The sequence below is a fragment of the Anolis carolinensis genome, chromosome 1 (assembly GCF_035594765.1).
Source record: "Anolis carolinensis isolate JA03-04 chromosome 1, rAnoCar3.1.pri, whole genome shotgun sequence".
Classification (NCBI taxonomy): domain Eukaryota; kingdom Metazoa; phylum Chordata; class Lepidosauria; order Squamata; family Dactyloidae; genus Anolis; species Anolis carolinensis.
In genome coordinates this window covers 181,094,219-181,121,513 of record NC_085841.1, presented here as the reverse complement: position 1 = coordinate 181,121,513, position 27,295 = coordinate 181,094,219, and the positions used below count along the sequence as shown (strand labels likewise).

Here is a 27,295-nt window from a genome sequence, read left to right as displayed (position 1 = left end):
TGAGTCCATATCCATACATTCCCTAAGTTTTATAATCCATTCTTCCACAGTTGGAATGTCTTTAGTGCTCCACTTCTGGGCCAAAAGAGTCCGCGCTGCTACCATAATATAGAATAAGATTATTTTCTCATTTCTCCCTAACTCAAAATCTGTAATATTTAATAAATAATATTCTGGTTTAAAGTCAAAATTTGTCCTTAGTATTTTTTGGGAGTGTTTGTGGATTTTTTTCCAGAATCCTTTCACATCCTTGCAGTCCCACAATGCGTGAAAAAAGGTCCCTTCTTTATCGCCGCATTTCCAACACTTCTTATTTTCGTTCTTGTAGTATTTTGCCAGTTGTGTTGCAGTTAAATACCAATGAAAAAACATTTTGTACCAATTTTCCCGCACCATTATCAATCTTGAATACTTTATTTTTACCCTCCATAATTTCTCTCAATCCTCTAACATGATAGAGTGCTTTGAGAGATTCTTGATTAAGATCTAAATTAATAGATTCAAATCTTCTGATCAGTTCTAATTCTGCAATGCCCTTCATTCCAAATAGATGAAAACCATTTCTCACTGTTCTTTGTAACTCTCCCCTGCCACACATTCAATAAGGTTAAAGCCCTAGGAGTTCCCTTTATTATTAGTTACATAGGGAATGGGTTGACTGCCTAAATTTTCAAAAGAAAATAGCAAAAGCTGTGTTACTATATATAAATTAGTAAAATAAAGATGCACAGCATACAACAAGTATAGGGCACCAGAGTCAAATACTGTCAAAGTACAACAATAGACACAGTCTGGTTGATTTCATAGCTATTTCACTGGCACACTTACTGAATGCTTAAGTGTGTTGAGCAAAGAAACTCCAAGTAGACACATTATTTATATTATTTATATTATTACCATATTTCAAAAGCTTTTGAAACAGGCATCACTTATGGCTTGGTGTAAAATAAATTTAATTTTAAGATGAATCTGAATATAAAAACAAAGGATGTTTGTTTATGCTCAAGCGTGGATGAGTAATTTTAGGAATGATCTCCAATGTGAATAAATAATGTATTTGTTTTATACTTTTTAAAAAAAGATATAGTTTCACGTGGTCTTCTTAAAATCAAGATTTTAAATGAAGAAAAATGACATTTTGATTAATAAATATTCATTTTTCTCAATGGAGGAATGCCAAGATATGCACACTAGCAGGCAATACCATTGACAGTTTGGCTTTGAGAAGGAAAAATAGCTCTCTTAATTTTAGCCTTAGAGCCACAAGCAACTTTCAGATGTACCAGATGCTCTTATTGGCTGAAATGTTCCATCTGTCTAAAACCACTATGTTGAAAGGGTTACTTTCTATTTCTCATTTCAGAAATACATAGTATTGCACATCCCCCAAAAATATTCAGGAGAAATGGAATAAGTGGAGAACCAACATTTTCAGTGAAATGTGTTCACCATGGCTATGTCAAACTATGATAGAAGGGCAGCTTTTGTTCTTTGTGGATCTAATATAGGATCCCACCACAAAGTATTTATTTTACATTTGTGGTAATACAATGCATATACTGTTCCAAGAAATTATGAATGTATTAATAATACACCATTTAAACTCATGTATACATTGACCTTGTATATAGGTCAAGAATAGGTTTGGGGCCAAAATTAGGGACTTTAAAAAGAGCCATGGATAATTTAAGAGTCTCTGCAAAGATAGAAGAAATGCCACTGAAGGAAGCCAGATACCCTTGGCTCCTTCTGGGTACCCTTTCCCCATCCAGACCTACAAAAAGGCCGGAAATGGCACCATGGCAGACAGAGTAGAGGAGTACTGATGTTTCTTTTAGATACTCCCAAGATACAGTAAGATCTCCCTTTTTGATAAGACTTAAGGTACAAAACTCATATTGACTCAAAGATAAATCATCTCAGGTTTTGGGCCTCCGTGTTTGGGGAGAAGCGTCCAAGGGTGCTTTCACCCTAGTTAGGGGGTGGGGCCTCTGCCAAAAGCCACACAACATCATGTGATGGCTGGCGTGGGGCTTCTTCCCCGAAGAAGGCTCAAAGTGTCCTGAGATACTTATTTTAGCAAGTATGATGAGGTCAATAGTCCCTGAATTCTACCAGCACAAATACAGTTGCTTTATTTACAGTATGGGTATAGTTGCTGGTGGATAGCTGCTGCTGTAATATTTGACCAGACACTCTATTAGTTATCTGCATGTTCTCAACATGCACCTGTGATACACCATGTCAATACAATGACCAGAAAGTGAGGACCCATATCTTGTTTGTGCAGTAGCAATGTGTGTACAGTACTGTGCTAATGATTAATGGGTGTGCCCATGATGTCCCCTCTTTTCCACACACACAAACAGCTTCTCAGCAGATTCCTTATCAGCTATCAAGGGAGTGTTTACAGCAGCTAAAACCCTTAAGTGTCTTGTCTCAGAGACTGATGGGGATAATTAAACTAGGATTTTCCAGCCTTCCGTGCTGCTTCAGGAAATGGTGAAGAAAGGCAATGAGAAACACTGAAAATCCATGTTTTAGCCATTTTTGCATATATTTTGCCTGCTTTGTTTTATGCTTTCTGCTAAGTGCTGATATTCAGTAGCCAGATGTGAACTCCCAGGTTGAAAAGCATGTCTTCTTGGCAACAGTGGGTTTTTTGTCCCTCCCTTTCCTACATATTTAAAAAGTCAGTCATTATGCACAATAATCTAATCAAAATAAAATCCATGTGTTCGGGTTTATGAAATGGTAGGAAAAGACTGCAGGATAATTTGTGCTGAAAAGGGGGGAAATGTGAAAAATTGATTTGTCTTCCATTTGTGTTGTTTACTAGACTGGATGCAGCAATGAAATGTAAATTTCTCAGGATTTAACAAGGAAAACAGATGCAGAGATCATGGCCAGTAATCACTGTTACAGCAGAGTGAGTTTTTCTCAAACTGCTGTGAAATTGTGCAGTAAATGATGATGGTTTTACACAAGGTCCCTTATCCTCTGTATTAGCAAACATGTATCCTGGAAACTACTGAGGCCAAGCTACTTGAAGATTGTTACAGAACACATTCTCCCTTCTTCCCATAGCTATTTACCCAACACAGTAGCATTTGGAATTGCCCTACAGGCAACCCTGCACAGGATCCTAGGCCCCTTCTACACTGCCATATAAAATCCAGATTATCTGCTTTAACATGGATTATGTGGCAGTGTAGACTTAGATAATCCAGTTAAAACAGGTAATGTGACTTACCTGCTTTAATAATCTTGATTACATGGAAGTGTAGAAGGGGCCTCAGAGGTATCCCATGGAAATGAAAAGGTGTGCTGACCTTGGGATCAATGCTAAGATGGTAAGAAAAATCTCCTTGGGCAGAAGGTGTAGGAAAATATGGGTTATGCCTAGTATTATCACCATCAGAGTTTTTTTCATCACTTTTGCTCCACCAGCTCTGTCACCCTCAGCTTCTTTTCAATGATCTTGCCTATTCCCAGGCACTTAAATGTTGATTGTAGGAAATTGTCTTTTGCTTATGTTACCATTGAATCAATTATTTGCCTTAAATGTTTCATGGACATTTTGCTTTACATCACAAAAATTCCTTTTTGTCTTGTCTTCCACATAGTTTTTGGTCTTTATAATTTCTTCTTTTACATGAGATTGTTGGATAGGAGCTGAAATATCAGCCCTACTGTACCTTCGAGGTGAGACATAATGCTAGGATGTACCCCGACACTGAGCAGAAAGGCAGACAAACAACTTCCTCCTCTTTATCATCATCATCATCATCACCATCACCATCACTGTTTGTTCTGCTTGATGGCAGTACCCACTCTACTGGTTTGTTGGCACCATTTCACCCGTTTGTGCACTCGATCAGGTTGTATGCTAGCAGTCTTCAGATCATTGTGCAATGTGTCCAGTCAGCCTTGCTTCGGTCGTTCCTTTTGGTCTCTTGCCAGGTACTTCTAAATCAAGAGCAATTTTACAAATGGACTCATCTTCACCTCAGAGTGTATGATCATACCATCTGAGGCATAATTCTCGTAGTTTGCCAGCAATTGGAGCAATGTCAAAGCATTGTCCGATGTCATAGTTGCGGATGCGGTCAAGGTGTGTAAATTGTAGCATCCTCATCTCCATAACACCGAAATTATGTTCTGCTTCCTTTGTTACTTTGTTACCTAGGGCAGGCCTTATGACATTTTGATAGATTCTTTATTTCAGGTGATTGGGCATCTTCTTGTCACAAAGTACACCTGCAACTTAGTGCCATTTCTTCCAAGCCATGTTAATCCATGCTTTGACTTCTCTATTCTGTCTGCCATGGTGCCATTTCTGGTCTTTTTGTAGGTCTGGATGGCAAAAAGGTGCCTAGAAGGAGCCAAAGGTATCTGGCTTCCTGCAGTGGCATTGCTGCTGTCTCTACAGAGAAAGGTTGCCATCTGAAGTTATCATTGATCCAAGATACCTGAAGGTGTTGACTTTGGGAGATCCACCCTGTCCATCTTGATGATACTAGTCTCCTCTTTGTTGGTCATCATGGCCGCAATTCGGGAGAGAGGGGGCACAAGGAGGGAGAAGGAGACATACACAGAGAGAGGGAACATACAAAAACAAACTTCTTTATGAAAACTCAGAAGGGGGTGTTTTGATTCGTTTGTATTCAACAAGGAGTGGCTTTGGGAGGTCGTAAATTGGGTTCTAGGTACAGATTTAACAAAACACTTAAGATTTACAACCCTCCTACATTTTTTTGCACAGCCCTAGTAAAAAGTAAAGTGTGTCTATGTGTGATTTGTTCACTTATCCCACCCTGTGGTTCTCCTGAAAAGGTTTATTCAGAGAGGAGTTTTGCCCTTGTTCTCAAGCTGAGAATAGTGTGACTTACCCAAGGCCATTCAGGTAGTTTCCTGTGAGTTAAGAAGTGATTTGAACCCTGGTCCTCTGGATCCACAGAAAAACTCTCAAACCATGCTTATTCTCTACAGATTTCATTACTGATTTGAAAACTATTCAATGTTATGAATAGGCTTTTAAATCTTTTATGTCCTTCTTTCCAGACTTCCACATTTTATTGTTTATAAACATATTATTAGTTAAGAATGAGTCTGTAAATCTTCACTACCGTTCAAGGCAAGGATAAAAATTTGTTCCAGATAAGCTATCTTGGCATAAATGAGACTATGCACAAATTGAATTCAGTCTTTGTGTGCTGAGTAGTTTTAAAATAATAGAAAATCCTGTGTAGATCAAAAAGAGAACAGAATCTCACTCTCTGTCTTCTGTATAAGGCAATCACTGTGCAAAGGGTTTAGATAGATAAATGAACCCATTCAAAATCAAAATTATCATCATTAATCATTTGTTTGGCAGTGCCAGCAATGCACTAGGCAATTTTCAAAAACACAAGAAGGGCAGTATATACTCCCCAGACATCACATATATAGAACAGGTAGATATAAGCTGATAACGAAGGTGAAGAAAAGGAATTTTCAGTTTGATGCATGGCTTGTCTTAAGACCACTTTTTTGTCTTTATACAAAATATAAGTACAGAAGAAATCTTGCTTGCATTCAGACTATTTTGAATCCCTTTCAACTGATTAATAAAATTATAGTTTCCATAGTCCAACCAAAAATCAAGTCAAGTTAAAAAATAATTTCTGGAGAACACTGAAACATAGTGATGGTATAAATCCACAATAATGTCTACAACACATAACTTATTAAAATGGTCATATGGTTTGAAACCCGAGTCACCGGCAAATAGGAGCTGTTCTACATTTCCAAAAATGTTACACAAGAAAATAATGCAAAAGCCTTGCATCCTTTTAATAGCAGTACCTTGGGTATGGAGCAATATTCAGGGGGACATAATCTTCTCCAGCTGTCTTGTCATATCAATGAGTTAAATACCATTCTTTATAAACCAATGGGTTTCATAGACTTTGTTCCCAATAAGCCTCATGTTTCCTATAAGCATTGCCAAGTTCTCTTCTTGTGATGACTCATGGGCCATGTAGTTCCATTCCTAGCGCTGTTGTGGCAGATGAAGAGGAAAACTTGGGTTTTCCACCATTTCAGCCAGAATTGGAACTTTCCCAGCCTGATTTGGAGCCCTTGCACCTGTAAGAGGTTTGCCTTCCAGAAATCTGCCAAACAAGCCCTGAGTCAGAATCTCCCCCATTTTCTCGCTGTAGTTATTATCAACAACAAAAAGGAGTTCAGCAGGCTAATCGCAGAAGCCTGAGAATCGCAGCCAAGCATTCAGCTGATTAAGATTGCTTCCATGAGAAATTCTAGGGAGTCATGCATCTGGACACAGAGATTGACTTTCGGTTCTGATTCCCCAGAGAAGTGTTCTTTGGTGGGAAAACGAGACCCTATTTAGGTTCCTTGCCCCAAAGGAATCTTGCGGAGTCAATTCGTCAGCAACTGGAGTAGATTGTGTGTGGACAGCGCTACTCCCGTTTCCAAGCCTTCGTTCCTGTTTCCAAGCCTCGTTCCTATTTCCAAGCCTTCGTTCACGTTTCCAACCTTGCCTTGCTTCCCGGACCTTGCCAAGTATTTACCACGGATCTTGTCCTTGTTCCTCGTTCCTTGCTGCCTTGTATCAAGCCTTGTGTTCCAAGAATCAAGTTTACTTCCTAGCCTTACCTCAAGTTCCTTGGACTAAGAACCTTGTCATCTCCCCTCACTTTGCTTGGCAAAGTGAGTGTTTCGGTTATTGGATTACAACTTTGGACCTTAATATTTTATATTGGACATTGTTTTCCTGGACTATAATTGACCTTTCCTGAAAGGTCTTCTTCTGAACTACATTCTACACTTATTTTTATTGACTTTATATATTTCCTTAATAAAGATATTAGATAGATTCTGGCCTCTGTGTATGGTTATTGGTGCTCTGCAGCCTGGGTCGTGACACTTCTTAAGAAGATCAGAGCTGGCAAAAAGCTTCTTTGAATAGGATCTTATCCACCACTGCCATCTTTCTCTGCAAAACGTCTATCTGGAAGATTGTTGAGTGTGTTCAATAAAAGAAAGAGACAACCGTAGCCAATGTACACTGTGATCCCCTCTCCAGGTTGGCTCCTGTCATTCACCTTGTCCCCTTTTCTCCTCAAGATCCCTTTTTGGATCAGGTACTTAGGCCTCAAGCTGATCCTTCCATGAATTTGTTGCTCAATGGGTTCACTGTGTAAACATGACTCGACTCTTTATCAAACTTAACAGGAACAAACAGGTGCAAAGAAAACCCCCACAACTCAAAGTATATTAATGCACAATTAGAACATACATTAACTCCTGAACGACTTACTCATTCACAGTTTCTCAGTGCCCCATTCAGTTCTTCCCTCTGGCTGAATGCCCTATCTTTCGTTACAGTTTTTTTTTCTATATCTCTATGCCATCTTTTCCCTATCTGCGTTCTGTCAAAGCCTCACTTTTATATCCTCTCACCCTGCTATCACATTCCTTGTGATTGGCTGGCACCAATCCGGTTTGCCTAGCTGCTTTCTTCAAGCTGGAACATGTCCAGAGGAGGGCAACTAAAATGATCAAAGGTGTGAAGACCATATCCTATGAGGAGCAGCTTGAGTAGCTGGGCTTGTTTATCCTCCAGAAGAGAAGGTTAAGAGGGAACAAGATTGTTATGTTTAAATATTTGAAGAGATGACATAAAGAGGAAGGAGCAAGCTTGTTTTCTGCTGCCCTGGGGACTAGGACTCAGAGCAATGGGTTGAAACTGCAGGAAAGGTGATTCTACCTGAACATTAGAAAGAACGTATTGACTGTAAGAGCTGTTCAGCAGTGGCACTCTCTGCCTTGGAGTGTGGTGGAGGCTCATTTCTAGGAGTCTTTTAAACAGAGGCTAGACGGCCATCTGTCAGGGATACTTTGATTGTGCTTTTCCTGCATGGCAGGGGGTTGGATTAGATGGCCCATGTGGTTTCTTCCAACTTTTAGATTCTATGATTCCATGATTCACAGATACAATGTCAGTTTGGCTAAAAGTGTCTCAAAGTTCTACACATCAGATAGCTTGGGAAGCACTTTTCTAAGGCAAACTTTCAAGAACACAAAGAAAGGATGGGCCTTACAATCTCTCATGAACTTACATGGGACTTCAAAATGAGATACCACCAGTACAGTACTCTTGCAGCAACCTCTCAAGGTTTTCTGCACATAAACAAATTGAGAATGATTTCTTTAAAATACCCAAAGGAAGGTACTGCTATGGTAAAGCCATGTGAGTTCTTGTCACATGATCACTGTTACTACAACATTTACATTCAGACGGTATGCGATAGAAAATTGATGATCAGATGAACCAGGTGAGGGGGAGCTGAAACCCAATACAGGATTTAAGTCTCTTGCTCTACTCTAATATACTCCAACTAAAGAAAATGATAGCACAAGAACACCATAAGACTCAGATGATTGAGATATATGTAAAGTTCTATCTCAGGAAGGATTTAAGTATAACAGTGGCCTAGATTACATATATTCTCATTAAGCTAATTGTGTAATTCTTCCCATGCCAAGACCACAGAATAACCATAATGCATAAAGAATAAGAAAAGTGCTAAATGCATTACTATTTTAAAAAGTTCATAGAGAGGCTAAAACGGAAACTTTCTAGTCTAAACATGCATGCGTGCACACACACACACACCAAACGCAAAATATAAGAATGAAAACTGAGAAGTTAATACTCCATATTAACAATGAATGCCAATCAAACTAGTTACATCAAAAAGACATAGGGCCCTCAAAGGCTTGCAATCACCAGCAAACAAAAGAGTTGTATTATATATCTATAGTACCATTGGCAATATATAGGATCACTTCCAAAGTTACTCACAAAAAATTGAAAACGAAGTATGACTAAAAGCTATTAGTACAAAATATCTCAAACAACTCTTCTGCTTGCTCCCATTAGCCAATCATAACCACTATAGGTTGGAGCATATTAATGTTTGCCATTCTTACAAATTTTTACCAAATAAGAGATATTCATTAACTAGGACTCTGCCTTGATTTTCGTACACCACTGACAAAAATAGATGCTCAAATGATACTATCATCACATAGTTTCACAGGCTGATGTGTTAGCAAGCAGCTAAGATGGAAACTCACAAACTTCTCAAACCAGGGGAAAAGTACACGAGTACATTCACTACACTCCTTCTTGAAGAAAACAGTGAGTAGTTTTAGCAATATATTTTCACTATAAATGTTTATGAAGATGTGTAGCAATTCAGAATTTACAGAGATGCATGCTTAGTTTTGTTTGTTTGCTTTGTCTTGTACATAAATGCTTTCTGCATACAAATGCCCAAAACCCCATAAGCAGATTTTGCACAAAACAAGTTCCAAACTGTGAAGATTCTCATTACTCCAAGATTCTATTCATCAAGATTTCCTAACACATTTTTAAACGATTTTTCTATTTATTTTTAGAATACAAAAATCCCATTCTTACTATAAACTCAGGGTTTGGTGAGGGGTATATTCTTCACATGTGTATATTGTTGGAATATAGGGCCTCCCTGCCTTGTTCACTATATTGAAGGTGTGCTGTATGAACTCTGTGAGCATACTGCAGAGGAAAAGTCAGCTATCATCTCACTTTCCTGTTCCCATAATTATTTGTTATAACAATATTAGGTGAAGGGAGAAAGTGTTGGTGAGTGCCTTCTGTTCTTCACCAATTTTCCTTTCCACGCAGGCCAGAAGTACAGGTATTTCTTCCTCACCCTCTCTTTCAGCTGTGGCTCACAAGTCATGCTCACTTCCTTGTGAATAATTGGATCTCTCCTTGAGACAATGCATCTGCCACTGTTAACATCTAGTTCCTCTACAAACACTCTCCTACCTTTCCTTAGTAAATGTAAGATGGCTCTCCATTTGCACACTAATATTCAAAGCAGTTACATTCATAAGCTCTTCCATGTCATAAATAGTTAGTTCCACTCTGATACTTTCAGGTGAAATGAGGTCTGCAAGATAACTGACTACAGTCGTCTAGTATTATTATTATTATTATTATTATTATTATTATTATTGACACAAAGACATAGTATGACACATAATCGTATCACATAATCACAAGTCGAACACTTCCCAAGTATTTAGGACTGTATGGTGTATTTTTGGATGATGCATGCAGATCCCAGTAAGGTGGCTGTTTGCAGTTGACAGAGTGTAATTTTGTCAATGTTTATTGTTTTCAAATGCCAGCTGAGATCTTTTGGCATGGCGCCCAGTGTGCCGATTACCACCGGGACCACCTGTACTGGTTTATGCCAGAGCCATTATTATTATTATTATTATTATTATTATTATTATTATTATTATTTCAATTCAAGTGCTTCTTAAACCATCAGCCTGATTTTTAAAAAGGAAGGAAATCATAAATATTATGTTTGTTATAAATAATGTTAACACAAATAATCTTCATCCCCCATCCTGCCCCCCATCAAAAACGACAGCTTTGTCAAAAACAAACTAAGGGAGAAAATGATATTGTACAAATAAAGTCAGAATTTCCTTCCAATAAATTCAATCTCTGCTTTCATATTTATTTTCCTTAAAATATTATAAAGAAGAGAGGCTGACTCTGCAGCACATTGCTTTGCAATTTATTACAGGAAATTAACTGTGTAGCTGTTTTACGGGGAGTAAGGAATTCCAGGCGGCTCTTTCAGAAGGCAAAGCTGAGACAAGGCCAGGGCCGCTACCCCTTGTAGTGGCAGACAGAGCTGTGAGCTGACTCTCAATCAACACCACTAACACGGTTCTCTCGTTACCCTTCAAATCTGCTTCACATTTTGTGCATGCTCAGCAACCTCTCCATTCACTGTCCCTGTCTCAAACAGGAGGCAGGAAGGAGAGATTTTTTAAATTGTGAGACTCCAGCTCACATTGGCTTTTAATCCAGTGTTGGGGAAGGAGTTCAGCCGTTGCTTTAGGGAGTTATCAAACCTCAAAGCTGAACTTTTAAACTGGTGTACAGATTAAAGCCAGACTTACTGGGGACATTTTCCTGTCTGCTGATGTTTTATTCAAACTGAGCAATTCTTTAAACATGCTCAGAGATGGCAACTTACACCTGTTCTGTGCTGGAGTACAAGGCAAAAATATTGCAGCTGACATTAAAAATAATAGCTCCCTATACGCATTGCAATCTTTTCAACATTCCTGAAAGGTATGTGTAAAGAAAATCTTGCTGTTTCTTTCATGATATAGAACCTGTGACAACAGCTATAATATGGCCAAATGGTTGCATGTAAAGAAGCTGATAGGAAAAGAACAGACTTTAATAGGAACATATTTGACTTTAATGAAGCTGGGTTTTCCTCCCTGCACTGTGGGCAGCTTACAGATGGATATATACATCTAACTTTTGGCTAGTTTTTTGTAAAGTGCTATATATTTTTGGCCTTTCATAAACCATTTCATGTCCTTGTAGCTGCAGGAAAGATCTTGCCAATTAATTTATAAAGACAAAAATTCTACATAGCAACTAAAAAATATATGGTTTTCATCCCCCCATATCTTGCATATATTTGAGGCCTCAGCAATCTATTTGAATTAATATGTAGTTTTAGATTATAATGTTTTAGATTATAATGTGTAGCAGCTGTACCCAGTCAGTTTTTAAGGATAGAAGAAAAGAGGCTTGCCCTATTTAATAAGAAAGTGTTAAAGTCTTTCTTTTGTCTAGTACTTAACACAATAGCCATCCTGTTGTATTTTACTACTTTGGCATATTTTTCTGAGTACATGTTTCCCAAATTATTTGTTTAGAATTGCACAAATGTCAGAACATTTAAAAATATTTATAAATATCTAGTACAGTAGAGTCTCACTTATCCAACATTCACTTATCCGACATTCTGGATAATCCAACACATTTTTGTAGTCAATGTTTTCAATACATCATGATATTTTGGTGCTAAATTCGTAAATACACTAATTACTATGTAGCATTACTGCCTATTGAACTACTTTTTCTGTCAAATTTGTTGTATAACATGATGTTTTGGTGCTTAATTTGTAAAATCATAACCTAATTTGATGTTTAATAGGCTTCTCCTTAATCTCTCCTTGTTATCCAACATATTCGCTTATCCAACGTTCTGCCGGCCCGTTTATGTTGGATAAGTGAGACTCTACTGTATATATTTACAGAACACTTTTAACTAAAGTACCACAAAAGTGTTATGATTCCTTTATTAGGCAAACAAAAAGGCACATTATACATTGCTATTTTTAAAAAAAAAAATTGCTGAATTTCTATCCCACCTTCCTCCCAAGATTTTATTCAAGGCAACATGACAAATTAGGCATATACTGTAGTGCTTTTAGGCTGGCCTAAAACAAAGTAACATTGCATCTTGTGTGTTTTGAGATTTGCTATATCTTGCTGCACAGCCAACACAGCTGTCCTAGCATACAAACAGTCCCCAAGTTACAAACAAGATAGGTGGGGTAGATTGGTTCTTAAGTTGAATTTGTTTGTGAGTTGGAACAGGTACATTTAAAGTGAAACACCAGCCAAATATATTAGCTTTAGATAGCATAAGGAAGAGTTCACATCCCTGTAATGTTTGTTTTGCTATCTGTGCCCCTGTTTAGAAAATTTCAGCTCAGTTTCTGACCCTATGATAATTTGATTTTGGAAAATTAGGCTTGATGAGAAAGTTTCAGTGGAAACCCTTTTTCCCCATGATAACTCTCTCACGTTTGTGGGTTTGAGTTTTGCAGATTTGATTACTCGTGGATTTGATTAAAATGTTCTCTATTGGAGTTTCTATGTCCACTAGACTACTTAGGGACCCCCAAATGCAGCATTGCCCAAACATGAATCAAAGAACATGAAGGGCACTGCAGACTAACTCAACCAGAGAAGTCAGCCATAGAAGATGACTTGATGAACCAACCTGGACACAGTATAATATTTGAGAACACAAAATGCTGGACCACTCTAAAAACTACCATTTCAGACTACACAGAGAAGCCAGTGAAATCAACAAGCATGTGGATAATTTCAACAGAAAGGAGGAAACCATGAAAATGAACAAAATCTGGCTAACGGTATTGAAAAACTCTACAATCAGGACAGTAAAGAAAGAACAACACTCAAACAGGGGACTTTCAGACAACAAACAATCACTTCCCAACAAAGGATTCCCCCAGGCAGGAATTAGCCAGGCTTTCAAGCTGCAAGGCTAGTCAATGCTAATCAAGAAAATCAATTCACACTTGCCTCAAACAGACAAGAGTTCTTCTCCTATTCTGGATATTTCACAGATATATAAACCCCACTTGTCTAATTTCCAACAAACCTCACAACCTCTGAAGATGCCTGCCATGGATGTGGGTGAAACGTCAGTAGAGAATGCTTCTGGAACATGGCCATACATCCTGGAAAATTCACAGCAACCTAGTGATCCTGGCCATGAAAGCTTTCGACAACACATATAAAGAAACAGTTTATGGCAGTCAAAGAAAATAAATGTATTTCTTTGTAGCAGCAAGTGAGTCATGTAAAGATGGATAGAAGAGCATTCATTAGCAACCATGAAGTCATGAAGAAACACTCATAGCCAGTACTATCCGATACTGGCCCTATCTATCAGTCTATGAACACACCACTGATTTTAATTTTTTTGCCCTATAGCATTGCAAGGGCTGCAATGGGTTGGTTCTACTAAGGCTTGCCTAGCTTTCTTTTCTTTCCCTAGCCCCTGAAAAAAAGAGGTGAATTCCAACTGTCTTTCACTGGAATTGAAAAAAAAAAACATGCTGAGAATAAGCTATAAAATGCCATGTTTCCAAGCTCTGTTCTGAAGTGATTTGATACATTTTGGCAGTTTGGATCTTTGCATAATATTCTACCTCGAGCCAACCATGTGCTACCATCTATAACTCTTCTTTTTCTTTTAGTTTTGATGGGTTCCTTTTGGCAACAAAGTCCACAAACATGCTGTCACATTTTTTTCTCAACTGTCTTCCATCCTTTTCCTGCCCTAATTGAGATATTGTAGTATTTTACTGTGGGATGTTAATTAACAGATAATTATGTCAAGAGGGGAGTGCCTTATAAACCTTAATGATCTGCCAGCTTTATTAATTAATTATCCTAATCCTAAAACTATTATGGTATGGATACACTCAGGAGTAAGCATACACACACTTTGCAACATCTCTTCTTGTTTCTGCATCCTTAAGACAATTAGGAAGAAACAACAAGCCACTATTAAGTCAAAACCCATGGACGCTAGGCTGTTATCAATACTTTCACATGAATTTCTTTAACCATTTATTACAGCTCCTTAAATTGTAGTACGAATGGCAAGTATGTGCAACAAATTGGATGCAATTTTTTAAAGTCCCTGAGAAGTCATAAGTAACAAGAGTATTGGAAAGCAAAACTGGAAGACATTAAAGAACCTGGTTATCAAAGTAGCTATATAAATAAAAATGTAATGTCTGTCAGTGAGGGACCTCATATCTCCAAAACTATTCCATGGATTACTATGAAATTCAGACACAACATAGCATTCTAACTGCCATAGGTTTTAAGCCTACTCTCACAAACCTGACACACGTGATAAAGGTAAAATCAAATCCCTAAGCAATGGCCAAGCACTACCCTCTTCACTTAGCAACCATCATAACAGACAGCTCCTTCCCTTAGCAATGGTGCAAGCAATGGCCAAGCAGTCTCCACCCTCTAGCAACTGGTTTGGGCAGGGCCGCAAAAGACGGTTAGACCCGCCTCCTTGCCACTCACAAGGAGTTACGCGAGGCTGAGGCTCTGAGGCCTAACCACAGAAAGGGTGTCAGAAGAGACTTCAAAAACAGCAAACTGTTTCTGGTGTGAGGCAATTGGCTGTCAGCAAGGATGTTACATAGGGGACACCTGGATGTTTTACCATCCTGCAGGAAGCTTCTCTTTATATATCTGTGCAAGGTCCAGGGTGGGAGAAAGAACTCTTTTCTGCTATAGACAAGTGTGAATGTTCCAATTGGCCAACTTGATTAGCATTGAATAGCCTTTCTGCTTCAAACCCTAGCTACTTCCTGCCTGGGGGAATCCTTGATTGGGAGGTGTTAGCTGTCCCTGATTGTTTCATGTCTGGTATTCCACTGTTTTCTGAGTGGTGCTCTTTATTAACTGCAAGAAATGTTGCAATTGGCCAACTTGATTAGCATTGAATAGCCTTGCCACTTCTGGTGTGACAGAACTGGCCATCAGCAAGGATTTTCCCCAGGGGACACCGGCATGTTTTACCATCCTGTTGAAGGTTTCTCTTTATAGATCCGTGGAAGGTCCAGGGCTGGAGAAAGAACTCTTCTGAGTTTTTTCCATTGAACCAGACTGGGCCACAGTAATGCGTGGCTGGGTACAGATAGTATGAAATAAACCTTTCTCAAATAAGATAATAATATAAAATGGCTAATATTGGCTGGCTAATTTTTATGCAATAAATACTATTATAGCACTGTAGATGGTGCAGATACTATAAGGACAAACATTCTCTTTTACTGGCCATTTTTTGAGCTAGCAACAAAGATAGCTAAAATGTACTAGGGATGGAAAAAAACTGGTGTCTGATTTGGACTCATTGAGGAACTTACAAAAATGGCACAGTAAAGGTTTCTGCTAAGTGCAGAAACTGGGGGGGCAGTACAACTTCACAAGAATTTGGGAAATCGCTCAGCTTTGAAGTAAAAACCTACATGCAATTGTGGTTTTACTCTGCAAAAAAAAAAAAAGGCAAAAGATTTCACTTATTTACATGCCCCAAGCTCCAAGTGTCTTAAAGTTTCAGTGCAAAAGTTGCTTCTTTGTCTTCAACATCTGTCAGGATTTAGATTTGCCACCCCTATGGTTGTGGAAATGTCACAAATCCAACATTAATCATTCAAATTTAGGCACACATTTAGAAGTTACAAAGTTATGATTTACACATATATGCATAACTGTGAATATTTTTGTGTCTGTTTACATCAGTGGTTCTCAATCTGTGGGTCCCCAGGTGTTTTGACCTACAACTCCCAGAGATCCCAGCAAGTTTACCAGCTGTTAGGATTTCTGGGAGTTGAAGGCTAAAACATCTGGAGAACCACTGGTTTACATAATATCGGGGGGGAGGGGTATGCCAAAAGACTGAAAAAAAATCACCAAGCTCAATGGTATACTGAATAATATTTATAGACTCTGAAATTTAATATCACAGTGTTATCCAGCTCCATTCAAATTAATTATATTTTGTGTTTGGCTTTAACTCCACAATGCTATCATCAGGACTCATTGTACATATGGATTTCCTCAAATCACTCTCCATACAAATTATTTATTCCAACCAGCAAACTCATAACTTGGCCACTAGAAAATAGCCATCTGTCTTTTTAATGCATGCAAATACTTTGCAATAATTATGTTTACGGCACAATAATGAAGCAGCTGAGTTTCAGTTATTACAGGCAGTTGGTCCTCATAGTAAGCAACGCAGTATAGGGGCAGCAAGGTGACAGTCATTTTGGATCCATGGCCACTGAATTGACAATAAGCAACCTTTGAAGTCTTGCAGGAGAGTTTTATGGCAAGAGTTGAGATTTTTATTTCAGCATTGCATTTGATTTCGCTACTATAAGCAGAAAACTGTAAACAGTTTTTGATATGATAGTGGGGTTCCCCCCCCCCCATTTATTTATACATTCCTAAGTTTCCTTAGGATCAAAGATACACTCAGGGTGACTTAACAGTGAAAACCTAAAAAGAATTTTAGATCATTATGCAGTTATATATTTTATTTTAAAGAATGTCAAATCATTTAAAATATTTAGAAATTTCAAAAACAGTTGGATTACGAACAGGAGGTATTATGTCAAACAAATGCAGAGCTAATGCGTTTTAAAAGCCAACAAGAAACAAACAAGCTGAAATAATGTCCATAAAACTGACCAAATTATAGGCCAGCCTGTCATCCTTAGGGGAAGATTAGTGGATAGGTTTTTCACAGGGCAGCTGAAGTGCTCCCATTACTTGAGTAGCAAAACACAGAGACAAAGGGAGAGGGGAGGAAGCAGGAATGGTGGTATCAGGTTTCTGGAGAAGAGAATATGGTTTCTCCAACTCCTTGCCACCACAGGCAGTCCCCAAATTATGGACAGTATAATTTCTGTAGGTTTGTTCTTAAGTTGAATTTGTTTGTGAGTTGGAACAGGTACATTTTAAAGTGTAACTCCATATATATATATATATATATATATATATATATATATATATAGAGAGAGAGAGAGAGAGAGAGAGAGAGAGAGAGAGAGAGAGAGAGAGAGAGAACGAGAACACTGGAATGCATTGGGAAGGATTAACACCCCTGCGGTGTTTGTTTTGCTGTCTGTGCCCCTGTTCAGAAGATTTCAGCTCACTTTTCGTCCTTGTGATAATTGGATTTGAAAGATTTGGCTTGTTGTGGAAAAAGGATTGGTGGTCAAGCTTCAGTGAAGACTCCTTTCCCCCATGATAACTCTTTCAGGAGTGAATTTCCTTTCCTAGGGGTAGATTTTCTCTCACATCCTGTTGTCTCACCCCTTTCTTAACTATGTGTTGTTTGTAAATCAGATGTTTGTAACTCAGGGACTGTCTAGACTTGCTTAATGTGGATTATCTGCTTTGATAATCTGGATTATATGGCAGTGTAGAGGGGGCCTCTGCCCCAGAAGAAGGCAAGAGCAAACACCCTCCAATCTAATATTGCCAAGAAAACCCCGTGATAGGTTTCCCTTAGCATTGCAGTAAGTTTGAAATGGCTTGAAGGCACACACAACATCAAGACTAAAAAGTCATCTCCAAGAATGTCTGCTACAGCCAAGACAGGTGGCATCATTAGGAAGAAGTCTGGCAGGAAATCCCATGCTCCAGTTGGTCTGCTTCTGCACTGAATTCTGATAAGTTTCATGCCCAGAGGTTCTATAGCTTCTGGCTATAATCATCCCCTTCCAACATTAACATGTTTTTTTTTTCAAAACCAGGCCTTGAGGCAGCAAAGTTGGCAGCCACCCACATCTGGCTGCGTGTTGAATACCAACAGAGTATAGTCTGGCATTGGCCATAGCAAGATGTCTTTTTCTCCTTAGCATGAAAAAAACAGTACACTATGATCCATGTATCTGTGGAGGATATGTTCCAAGTCACACATTCACATACCACAGAGACCTGAAAATGTGAATAATATTGTAGCTATATTTGGGTTGGAAGCATACCATAGAATTGCACAGGAGGACCTATGGAAGCCCACAAGGACTTCTGGAGGTGATTTTTCTGGACCTGTGAATAAGTGAAACCAAGGATACTGAGTTGATGGTCATACTGTATTTACTTTTAGTTGGATATTGCTTTAAGGCATACAAAGCAAGCACACACCTCATATATACTTATAGTAAGGTTAAAATATTAATTCTTTCCTGCACCTGAGTAGACATTACAGCTGCCTGGACAACTATAAAGTTATATATAAGCAATTGCAATACTTGCATTAAAACTATTAATTTTAAAAAGGCTCTCCAAAGCAGACATCCTATATAGTTGTGCAAGCAAATGCTTTGAATATGTATAGAGTTCTTAAATATTGCAACATTTGGACTCTCACAATCCATCTCTCATATTACATCTCCTTTTTTAAATATTTTAAACCACTACTTGAATTTTTTATTATAAATACTGCCTCCACTCAAGACACACGTTCAATTGCTATTCAACATTTCAAATGAAAAGGTTAATCTATGTGAACCTTGCTGTTGAAAAAAGGCTAACTCGGGCTGTCATCTGTTAGTGATCAAAGCTGCTTGTTGGATTTCTTTACTTCAAGAACTTGTACAAAATTTAATACCAATAAGCCAACTTCTAGGGGTATCTAGTTGACCCCACCAGTTTGTGATGTTGTAGCACCAAGATGACACAGAATCAAACCTCTCCAGTTCTTGTTACTTCAAGGAATATATATTTTGCTGCCTGCTTTATAAAACCCACATACTCAGAGCATACACAGATCATGGCTCTTGCTAACTAAGGGAGGATCAATGAAGTGACAGGCTGAGCTTTGCATTGCTGTTGCTGTCTAGTAATAACTTCAGCTGCTGGAATCTAAAGGAGACTCCGTAAAGAGGAGATGCTCTTTTCAAACTGTCAGATTTCAGATGCACTTACTCTGATGTCTGGCTTAGCAGCAAACCCACCACATCAAACCTCATTTGGGAATAGAGTAGGCTCCTTCTAGTTCAAGTGTGAGGGTTTTCAATCAGGAGACGGACTAGTCGTTAACTTCCAAATAGAGAGCACAGTTAAGGACTAGCTAAATATCATAGCTTCATTTTGAAAGATGGAGTGTATTTAAAAATGAGATGTCTGGGTGATGGTTTCAACTGTCTGGACACTAGAGGGAAACGTCTGTGTACATTTCAAGCAAACTTGGGAGTCCCAGTCAAGAGAGGCCATCTCTGATGTTCTCTCAGTCATCAGGAAAAGAGTATTTGCTTCAAAGACCCATTGGATTTCAAGCAAACTTGTTTGCTCAAGTAGTGGGTCTAGTGGGCACTGCTTGTTTCTATATCTAATGGTGCATTACAATTATTTACTTTTATAGTTACATTACTAAGTTTTAATAGTTAAAATGTAAATGTACATTTTAGGACCTCATCAGAAGGCCCAGGCGAAGTGTCCTGCTTCGCTAGGCTTCTGTGAGGAAAGAGGAACAGCGAGGCAAAATGTCATCCTGCCCACAGCTCCCTCTCTGCAACACTTTCCGCATCACCCTTGCAGGGAGACCCTGTTCTAGCTCCATTGGAACCAGCACAACATAGGAAACCTCCCCTGTTGGGATAGAAACATCCAGCAATGCTTTCACTCCGATTGGGTGCAGAGCCTCAGCCAGATGTCACACAACGTTTTGTGATGTTCAGAGTCAGTCTCCATCCCCTAGATGGGATGAAAGCATCATTGGATGCTATAATCACCTCGTCCGATAAGTTGGAAATTTTTATTCATGGCTGTTGATCAACCTAAGCACTGTTTGTGATGAAGTGGTAGTCGGCACATTTAATATATGATTTTTATACACATACCAATATGTGTGGTCCTACATGTTCCAGAACTGATCCCAGTATTTTATTTATTTACTACATTTATATACCACTTTTCTCCCCCTAAGGGAACTCTAAGCGGTTTCCAACATTATAAAGGCAAAATTCAATGCCGTACATGCATGTGAAAACCAAAAGAAAATGGCAAGGCAATAACATATAACTATAAATTAACCTAACCAAATTAAAACATAAACATAAAATAACATTTAGACATAAAGCATAAAATTAAACATAGATAATATAATGACATTTATATTAAAACCCACCAATAAACAACACAATTTAAAAACAGTTATTAAAATCATGCCATCCAAAATCAAGTCTGTAGTCATTCCATTGGTCCATTCACTTTTCCTTATTATCTTATTGTATTATTTATAATCAGATGAAATTGTGGTTTTACCCTAAGTCATTGTTATTGCTATCATTATTATTGTTTATTTACACAATGTGTATAATGTATATGGTGCTTTACAGTGAAACAACTCAAAACAATATGTCCTATTGAAGGCCCACAATCTAAAATATGTGTACAGAACGACAGGAAAAAAAACAGGAGGGGGAGGGGGAGGATTAATAAAACATGAAGCTATGGAATACAATTGCAAAACATATCAATCAGATAAAATCAAAACAAAATCCAAAACCAAAAACTATAATCCCAATATAAAACAAAGCAAACTGACCAATACATGTAACCAAAATATATAAGATGACAAAACAACAAAGTAAAATTCTAAAAAAGAAATTAAAAGCAATGAGGGAAGAAACAGTCTGTAAATGTTCAGGTACGTGGTTTCAAAAGTATGGAGCAGAGATTGGAAAAGGATGAATCTGAGCCCATGAAGAAGAAACGCATGATTGTTCCTGGCATGCAGATGTCAAGCATGACAGTAAAAGAAATAGTAGGTTGAAAGATAAGGGGGAGCTAACTTGTGAACCTTAAAAGAAGAAACTTGTATTGAATCCCAGAAGGAATATATAATCTTGCAGCCTTACAGGCTAATATAGTTCCTTTAACTTGCAACCCTTCCTGCCTTAACAGTCTAACTTTAAACTTGTTCAGCCATTTTGACTGAACAGAAAATGGAAGCTGGTACATACTGGTCATTCCCCATCTACAGCCTCTGCATTAGTTAGCACATCCTTAAAAACATTCCCAGAATTAGTAACCCTGATAAAATAAGTTTTCTGATCACATATTTGGCTTAGTACACACAAACACACACACATAGACATAAATTGAAAATGCCATGGCTTGGGTATTCAAAGATGGATCTTCACCTTTAAAAATCTTGCCTAATTTGTTCATGGTTACCCTTCCAAGTCCTAGACTTCTGATTTCATCACTGCAGTTTCCATTATGATTAATGACTGTTTTATTATTCTTCCCAAAGGGTTTCCTGATAATCAGGAAACCAATTTTCAACTTGGTAGTGAATGATTAACAATCTTACCATCTCTAGCCTGAGATGTAGCAGATGGAAGCATCTATACCATACCCGAACAAGGCAACTACAGTTATACCTTCACTTAAGCGTTTAATTCATTCCGTGCCTGAGCTATTAACTCAAAATGCTCTTATCTCAAAGCAAATTTCCCACTGAAAGCTACGAATCCATTCCAGCCCCCTGAACACACACACACACATTTTTATTGCATGTTTCAAATAGGAAAATGTATTTTATAAATAACAAATAATATATAAATGCATATTCACATGGAAGAATAAAAAGAAAGATCAACTTTAAAATGTTAGAAGCATAAAGTTGTGGCAAGGGAACACAAAGCACAAATGGAAGAGGCAGAAGCATCATTTTCTTCATACTGTACCTATTGCAACCTCCCTCTCTTGCTTTCTCTCCCTCTCTCTCTTCATGAAACCAAAGATACCAGGAATAATAACCACACAAAATCAACTAACCCATAGTTCCTCAAAGTGGACAAGAGCAAAGCTGTCAGCAATCTCCCAAACTGGACAAGAATGCAAGGATGCTCCTTTGAAGCCCTAAAGCCTGTATTTGCGCACTAACACTCCCTCCTGCACTAACTCTTAACTCAAAACACTGATCTTATGTCAAAGCAAAACCAGTCCAAACAATTGCACTTAACTCAAAACACTCTTAAGTTGAGGTTCCACTGTATGAGTCTATAGATCCCCACAGTTCTGATATTGCTAACTGTAGCTTGTACTCTATGTAAGGTAAAATGAAACAGTGATCAAAATTTTGCAAAAAGTTTTAAGTCTCTGCATGCAGAAATAGACATTAATTGTGCTATGCAATTATTAGGAATACTACATTTATTTGTATTTATTTTAATACAATGTAAATTTTAATAATGATAATTTATATTCCATTTTTGTCGGTTGCAAAGCATGTCTCAGTCACTGCCACACATAATTCTATGAATGACAATATCACGTGCCAAGAGAAAGCACTGTTCTGTCTAGCTGATTGCTCTTTACCCCTAATAACAGCAGTTTAGCAAGCTTTGAGTGCATCTATACTGTAGAAGTAATGCAGTTTGAGACCCCTTTAGCTGCCATGGCTCAATGCTATGAAACATGGGAGTTGTAGTTTTACAAGGCCTTTATCTTTGCCTGCCAAAGAGTGCTGGTTTCTCGCCAAACTACAGCACACCTCCCAGCTCCCTTAGTTGACGGTGCTCTGGCTCATGAGGACATGGAGGGATCCCTCCCTGGTGGTTCTTCAACATCATCAAAGTGGACAATAGGGACTCCTTGTAACATCTGAGGCAACTGAGGGAGGGATTCTATATACGGACTCTATGTGGGCCCAGTCCAGCATCTGGGATGTCAGATTGGACCCACATTAGCTATGTAGAAGGGTTCCTGGAATGCTCCTCTGTAGCTGAACTGCAGTTCTGAGATATTTTGCTGTCACTACTTTTAGTGGTGCTGAGGAGGAAGGCAGTATCATTTCTTTCCCTTGTAGTCTCACATTAAGCTCGTATGTGAGACATTATTTCAAAACCTAATAATTTACTGCAAGCAGGATCGCCCTGCCCCAGTGGCAACCATCTCCTTAATGAACAGAGGAGCTTCCTTTCCATCCCCTGAAGCGAAACATTTAAAAAGTGAGTGCCAGAACTTGTGACCCTATCTAGTCAGTTTATGGACATGATTTACAGACAGGGTGAGTTACAATGTTATTGTAACACCTCATCAAAATTCATCTCCAGCATTCACAGCAATGACTTAAGACAAGTGGACTGCCCTGAAAGTGGCTTGGATGGCTTCCAGGGGCTTAGACCCCAGGCATCAGGTTACTCTCTTCACTTAACCCCCTTTATCTCTCTCTCTGTCTCTCTCTCTCCCTCAGCGCTGCAATTGTGGGAGTTGGATGAAGGGAAAGTATCTCAGTTAACTTCATTCTAAAGTGGCAATAAGGTTGCAATATTTTGCCCTATTCATTCACTTGCAAGTGAATTGCTGGCGTTCTGTGACACTTAGCTACTGAAACTAAAGATGGAATGACATAACAACTCCCTGTCTCAATTTTTTTTTACCTCTTTCTGCTCTTTCCCAGCTGTTCCAACATGCCTCATCCTTTTTCTGCTATCACTATAATTCAATGGAAAGTGTTTGTGGTGTTTTTACAGTCACTATTTCTCCAAAGAGGTCAGTGCATCAGAAAGGTACTTAAAGGCAAAATTACAATCAGTTATGCAGACATAATTGTAATTACAATATGCATTTCCACCTGTAGTCAATTTAAGTAGATAATGGAAACATGGGTATGAGACATCTGGACACTGCAAATCAGGAGGAAATAAATAATTGTGGGAAAAGATAATCATTTCAAGTGCACCATAAAGTAAATGTATGGAACAAAACCATATATCAGGCCAATTTAAGTTGAATTTTTTAGGATTATTGCAACGAACAGTAGTATATTGCTATTGTTCTAAATTTCTCTTCCATACATCTATATACATAATAACCACCACAAGAAAAATAACAGTATTACTGATGATCCCTGTTTTTCACTTTCTTAAAAAATAAAAATGCACTTTAGTCACCAGATCTCAAATTGTTCCAATTACATCCAGTTTATTATTCATATACACTTTGCCATCCAAACAAACTGTGCAAAGACATTATCCAAGCTAAATTAAGCAATGTGCACGTTAAATCTGAACAATCTGTATGCCTTTTAATCACTGCTTATATATAGATACATATTTCCTGGCACAATGATCTTGCCTTTTCAATATGTGTTTTGTGAATTTTGTGTAAGTGAGGATCTGTTAATGTATTAAACTTTACATTTAAAGTTCAGCTCAGGGGATAACCTAGGCCTAAATCCATTTGTCAGCAGCAGTTTAGAGAAATAAATTTTTGAATCAACTGGTGAATAGTAAATAATTGGTTCAATGTGTCACTTACTCTCCAGTTGTATCCCTTTTCAGAACAACGTTCTAGAATTGTGGTGTTTCCAAGGGTGGATGAGATGGATTACCTACATCCATATTATCTACATCTAGATAATTATGTGAGTTTTGCTTTAGGCATGACTATGGAAATGAGATAGCTTTGGTTACCTTAGTGCAGTGGTACTCAACCTGTGGGTCCCCAGGTGTTTTGGCCTACAACTCCCAGAAATCCCAGCCAGTTTACCAGCTGTTAGGATTTCTGGGAGTCAAAGGCCAAAACATCTGGAGACCCATAGGTTGAGAACCATTGCCTTAGGGGATGGCCTATGCTGGGAACTGGACCGGGAAAATGTGTTTCTGTTGGTTCTGCTGGAACTCACCATGGCTTTCAGTACCATTGATTATAGGCTTGAGCTTGAGAGTACTGTTTTATATTGATTCTGTTCCTTCTTGGAAGGGCGAACTAAGAATGTGATGCTATGAAACACCTAATTGATTCTTTGCATGTGGGATCTACTTAGGGTTTGTTTTCCCTATTATTTTACACATTACACCACAAATAAGTGAAAACTGGAATAGGTTTCTGGAATGGATAAATTCTACCTAATTTTAGTACTAAACCAATGTATGCTTGGTATGAATAAGAATGAACTGAAGCTTCATCCATGACCTCATCAGGCACAGTCTTCTCTGCATCTGCTCCCCTTTTCTCTACGCTGATGAAACAGAGTTCCATGGAGTCCATCACATGATGAAAGGCAACTTCCGGCAGGACTACTTCAGCAGCATAGAGAAATGGAGCCCAAAGTGCCTTTTGAGAAGTAACAACCAACTTCTAATTGGAGAACAGGAAAAGGAGGTGGTGAAAGGGTGGGAAACAACATAGGATGGGGGCCATCTCAGAAGACAGGGCAAAATGGTAGGGAATGGAGGGGAGTGGCTCCCTCCACTTTCCCCCTCCCCTTCTGATGTGGTCCCAAGACAAGAGAGTTAAAGGGCAAATCAGGGAATAGCGATTCAGCCTATGCTGGGTGGAGTTATATTCCCTCTGAAGACACAGATTTGCACCACATGTTTCCATGGTGGGCAGTAAGTGCAATTGCACATCTGAAATAAATGCATTAGTTGCACTGAGATGTCAGATTTGGCTACAGCGACACATGCCTTGGTTACATGTTTTTTAAATTACTATAACACACTCTATGAGGGGCTGATTTTAGAAAATGTAATCTTCAGTGGGCCCAAAATGCTGCAGCCAGACATCTGACCAAGACTAGTCATAATTCCCTTGATGTAATTTCTAAGCATAATTCTAAATTGTTATTATGTTCAATTAAACCCTATGATACTTAGGACCAGACTTAAATCTATGAGTCCGCCAGAGTTTTTGGATACTTAGATGAAGGCTTTCTCTGAGTATGACCACTATCACAGACATCACACTCTCTGTGGCATTCTTTTCCAAAAGGGATTCATTTGGTCCCTTCTATGCTCTCTCTCTCCCCCTCTCTCTCTTTTATCAAGAAACACATTTTTAATTGAAAAAGGACTTTGGCTGTTAAATGGTTGTGGCAGACATGTGTGTTGTGCTTTTATCTCCTTTACTATATTTGAGATTATTTAATGTTTTTAAAAGGATTTTAAAAATATGTAAACTCTACTTTCTTTAAATTTAGGTTCCATGGCCAAAGCAAGATGGACTATAAACTGAATAAATAAATGAATATCTGGGGAGTGAGGTAGGTGGCTCAGAAAGTACTAGACAAGTTCAAAGATAATGATTTCAAAAGAAAATGAATTGCCATATTCAATAGGAAGCTATTTCAAGAGAAATAAGGAATCTATTATACCTAAAGACAGAAATAATATAATCTAAGATATATTGGGAATGTATCTCCCTTTATGAACCCACTAGAGCTCTAGGCTCTTCAGGAGAGGTCCTTCTCTCTGTCTCACCGCTTTCTCAGGTTCATTTGCCAGGAACAAGGGAGAGGGTCTTATCACTGGAAATCCATCCCTACAGAGGCCAGGATGGCTTCCTCCTTGCTCTCTTTCAGTCGGCTACTCAAAGCACTCTTGTGACCTCAGGTTTTTAGACAATATATAGGATTGACTTTTCCTGATATGCTGTACTTTATTTATAGTGTTTACACAGCCATTTCACATTGGTTTTAACTTTATACATTGTTTATACATTGACTTTTATATGGTTTCTATATTTATATTTGCAGTGTAGGGTTTTCTATAGTTTTTAATCTGTATTGTAAAAACAATATTGCAATCCCTTGACTCTCATTGAGGAGAAGGCAGGATATACACACTGATGATGATGATGATGGGAACACAAAGTAAATGACAATCACATCAAAGGCCCTCAACAGTGAGAGATAAATTGTGTAAATAAATTAAAGGTATCAAATTCAGCTGCAGGACTGAATTGTTATTGCTGCTGCTATTGTGTGCCCTCAAGTCATTACCAATTTATGATAACCATAAGGTAAACTCAGGTTTGTCTGGGGCTGAGAGTTTAAGGCTTTTCTAAGGACATCCAGTGTGTTTTCATGGCCAAGCAAGTACTCAGACTCCATTCTTCACGGCTGAATGCTCAAACCGTTATATCTCACCGGATAATGCTAACTGATGTGATTTGTTGATGATGGAAGGAAAAAAAGAATTCAAATCCTTCAGTATATCCAGTGATTGGACACAACTGCTGAGCCACTTGATA

At 38.3% G+C, this 27,295-nt stretch overlaps 1 protein-coding gene across 5 annotated transcripts in view; it reads right to left on the bottom strand.

The window, feature by feature from the left end:
- erbb4 (erb-b2 receptor tyrosine kinase 4) overlaps positions 1–27,295 on the bottom strand; it is a 1,019,841-nt gene that overhangs the window by 844,038 nt on the left and 148,508 nt on the right. The window contains exon 1 of one of the 5 annotated variants that reach the window (XM_062969127.1): positions 1–27,295. This exon is cut by the window's left edge and continues 8,741 nt beyond it; it is cut by the window's right edge and continues 16,379 nt beyond it. The exons of the other annotated variants lie outside the window; for them this stretch is intronic. The gene's annotated coding sequence lies outside the window, so the exon portion shown is untranslated. 5 annotated transcript variants of the gene reach the window in all.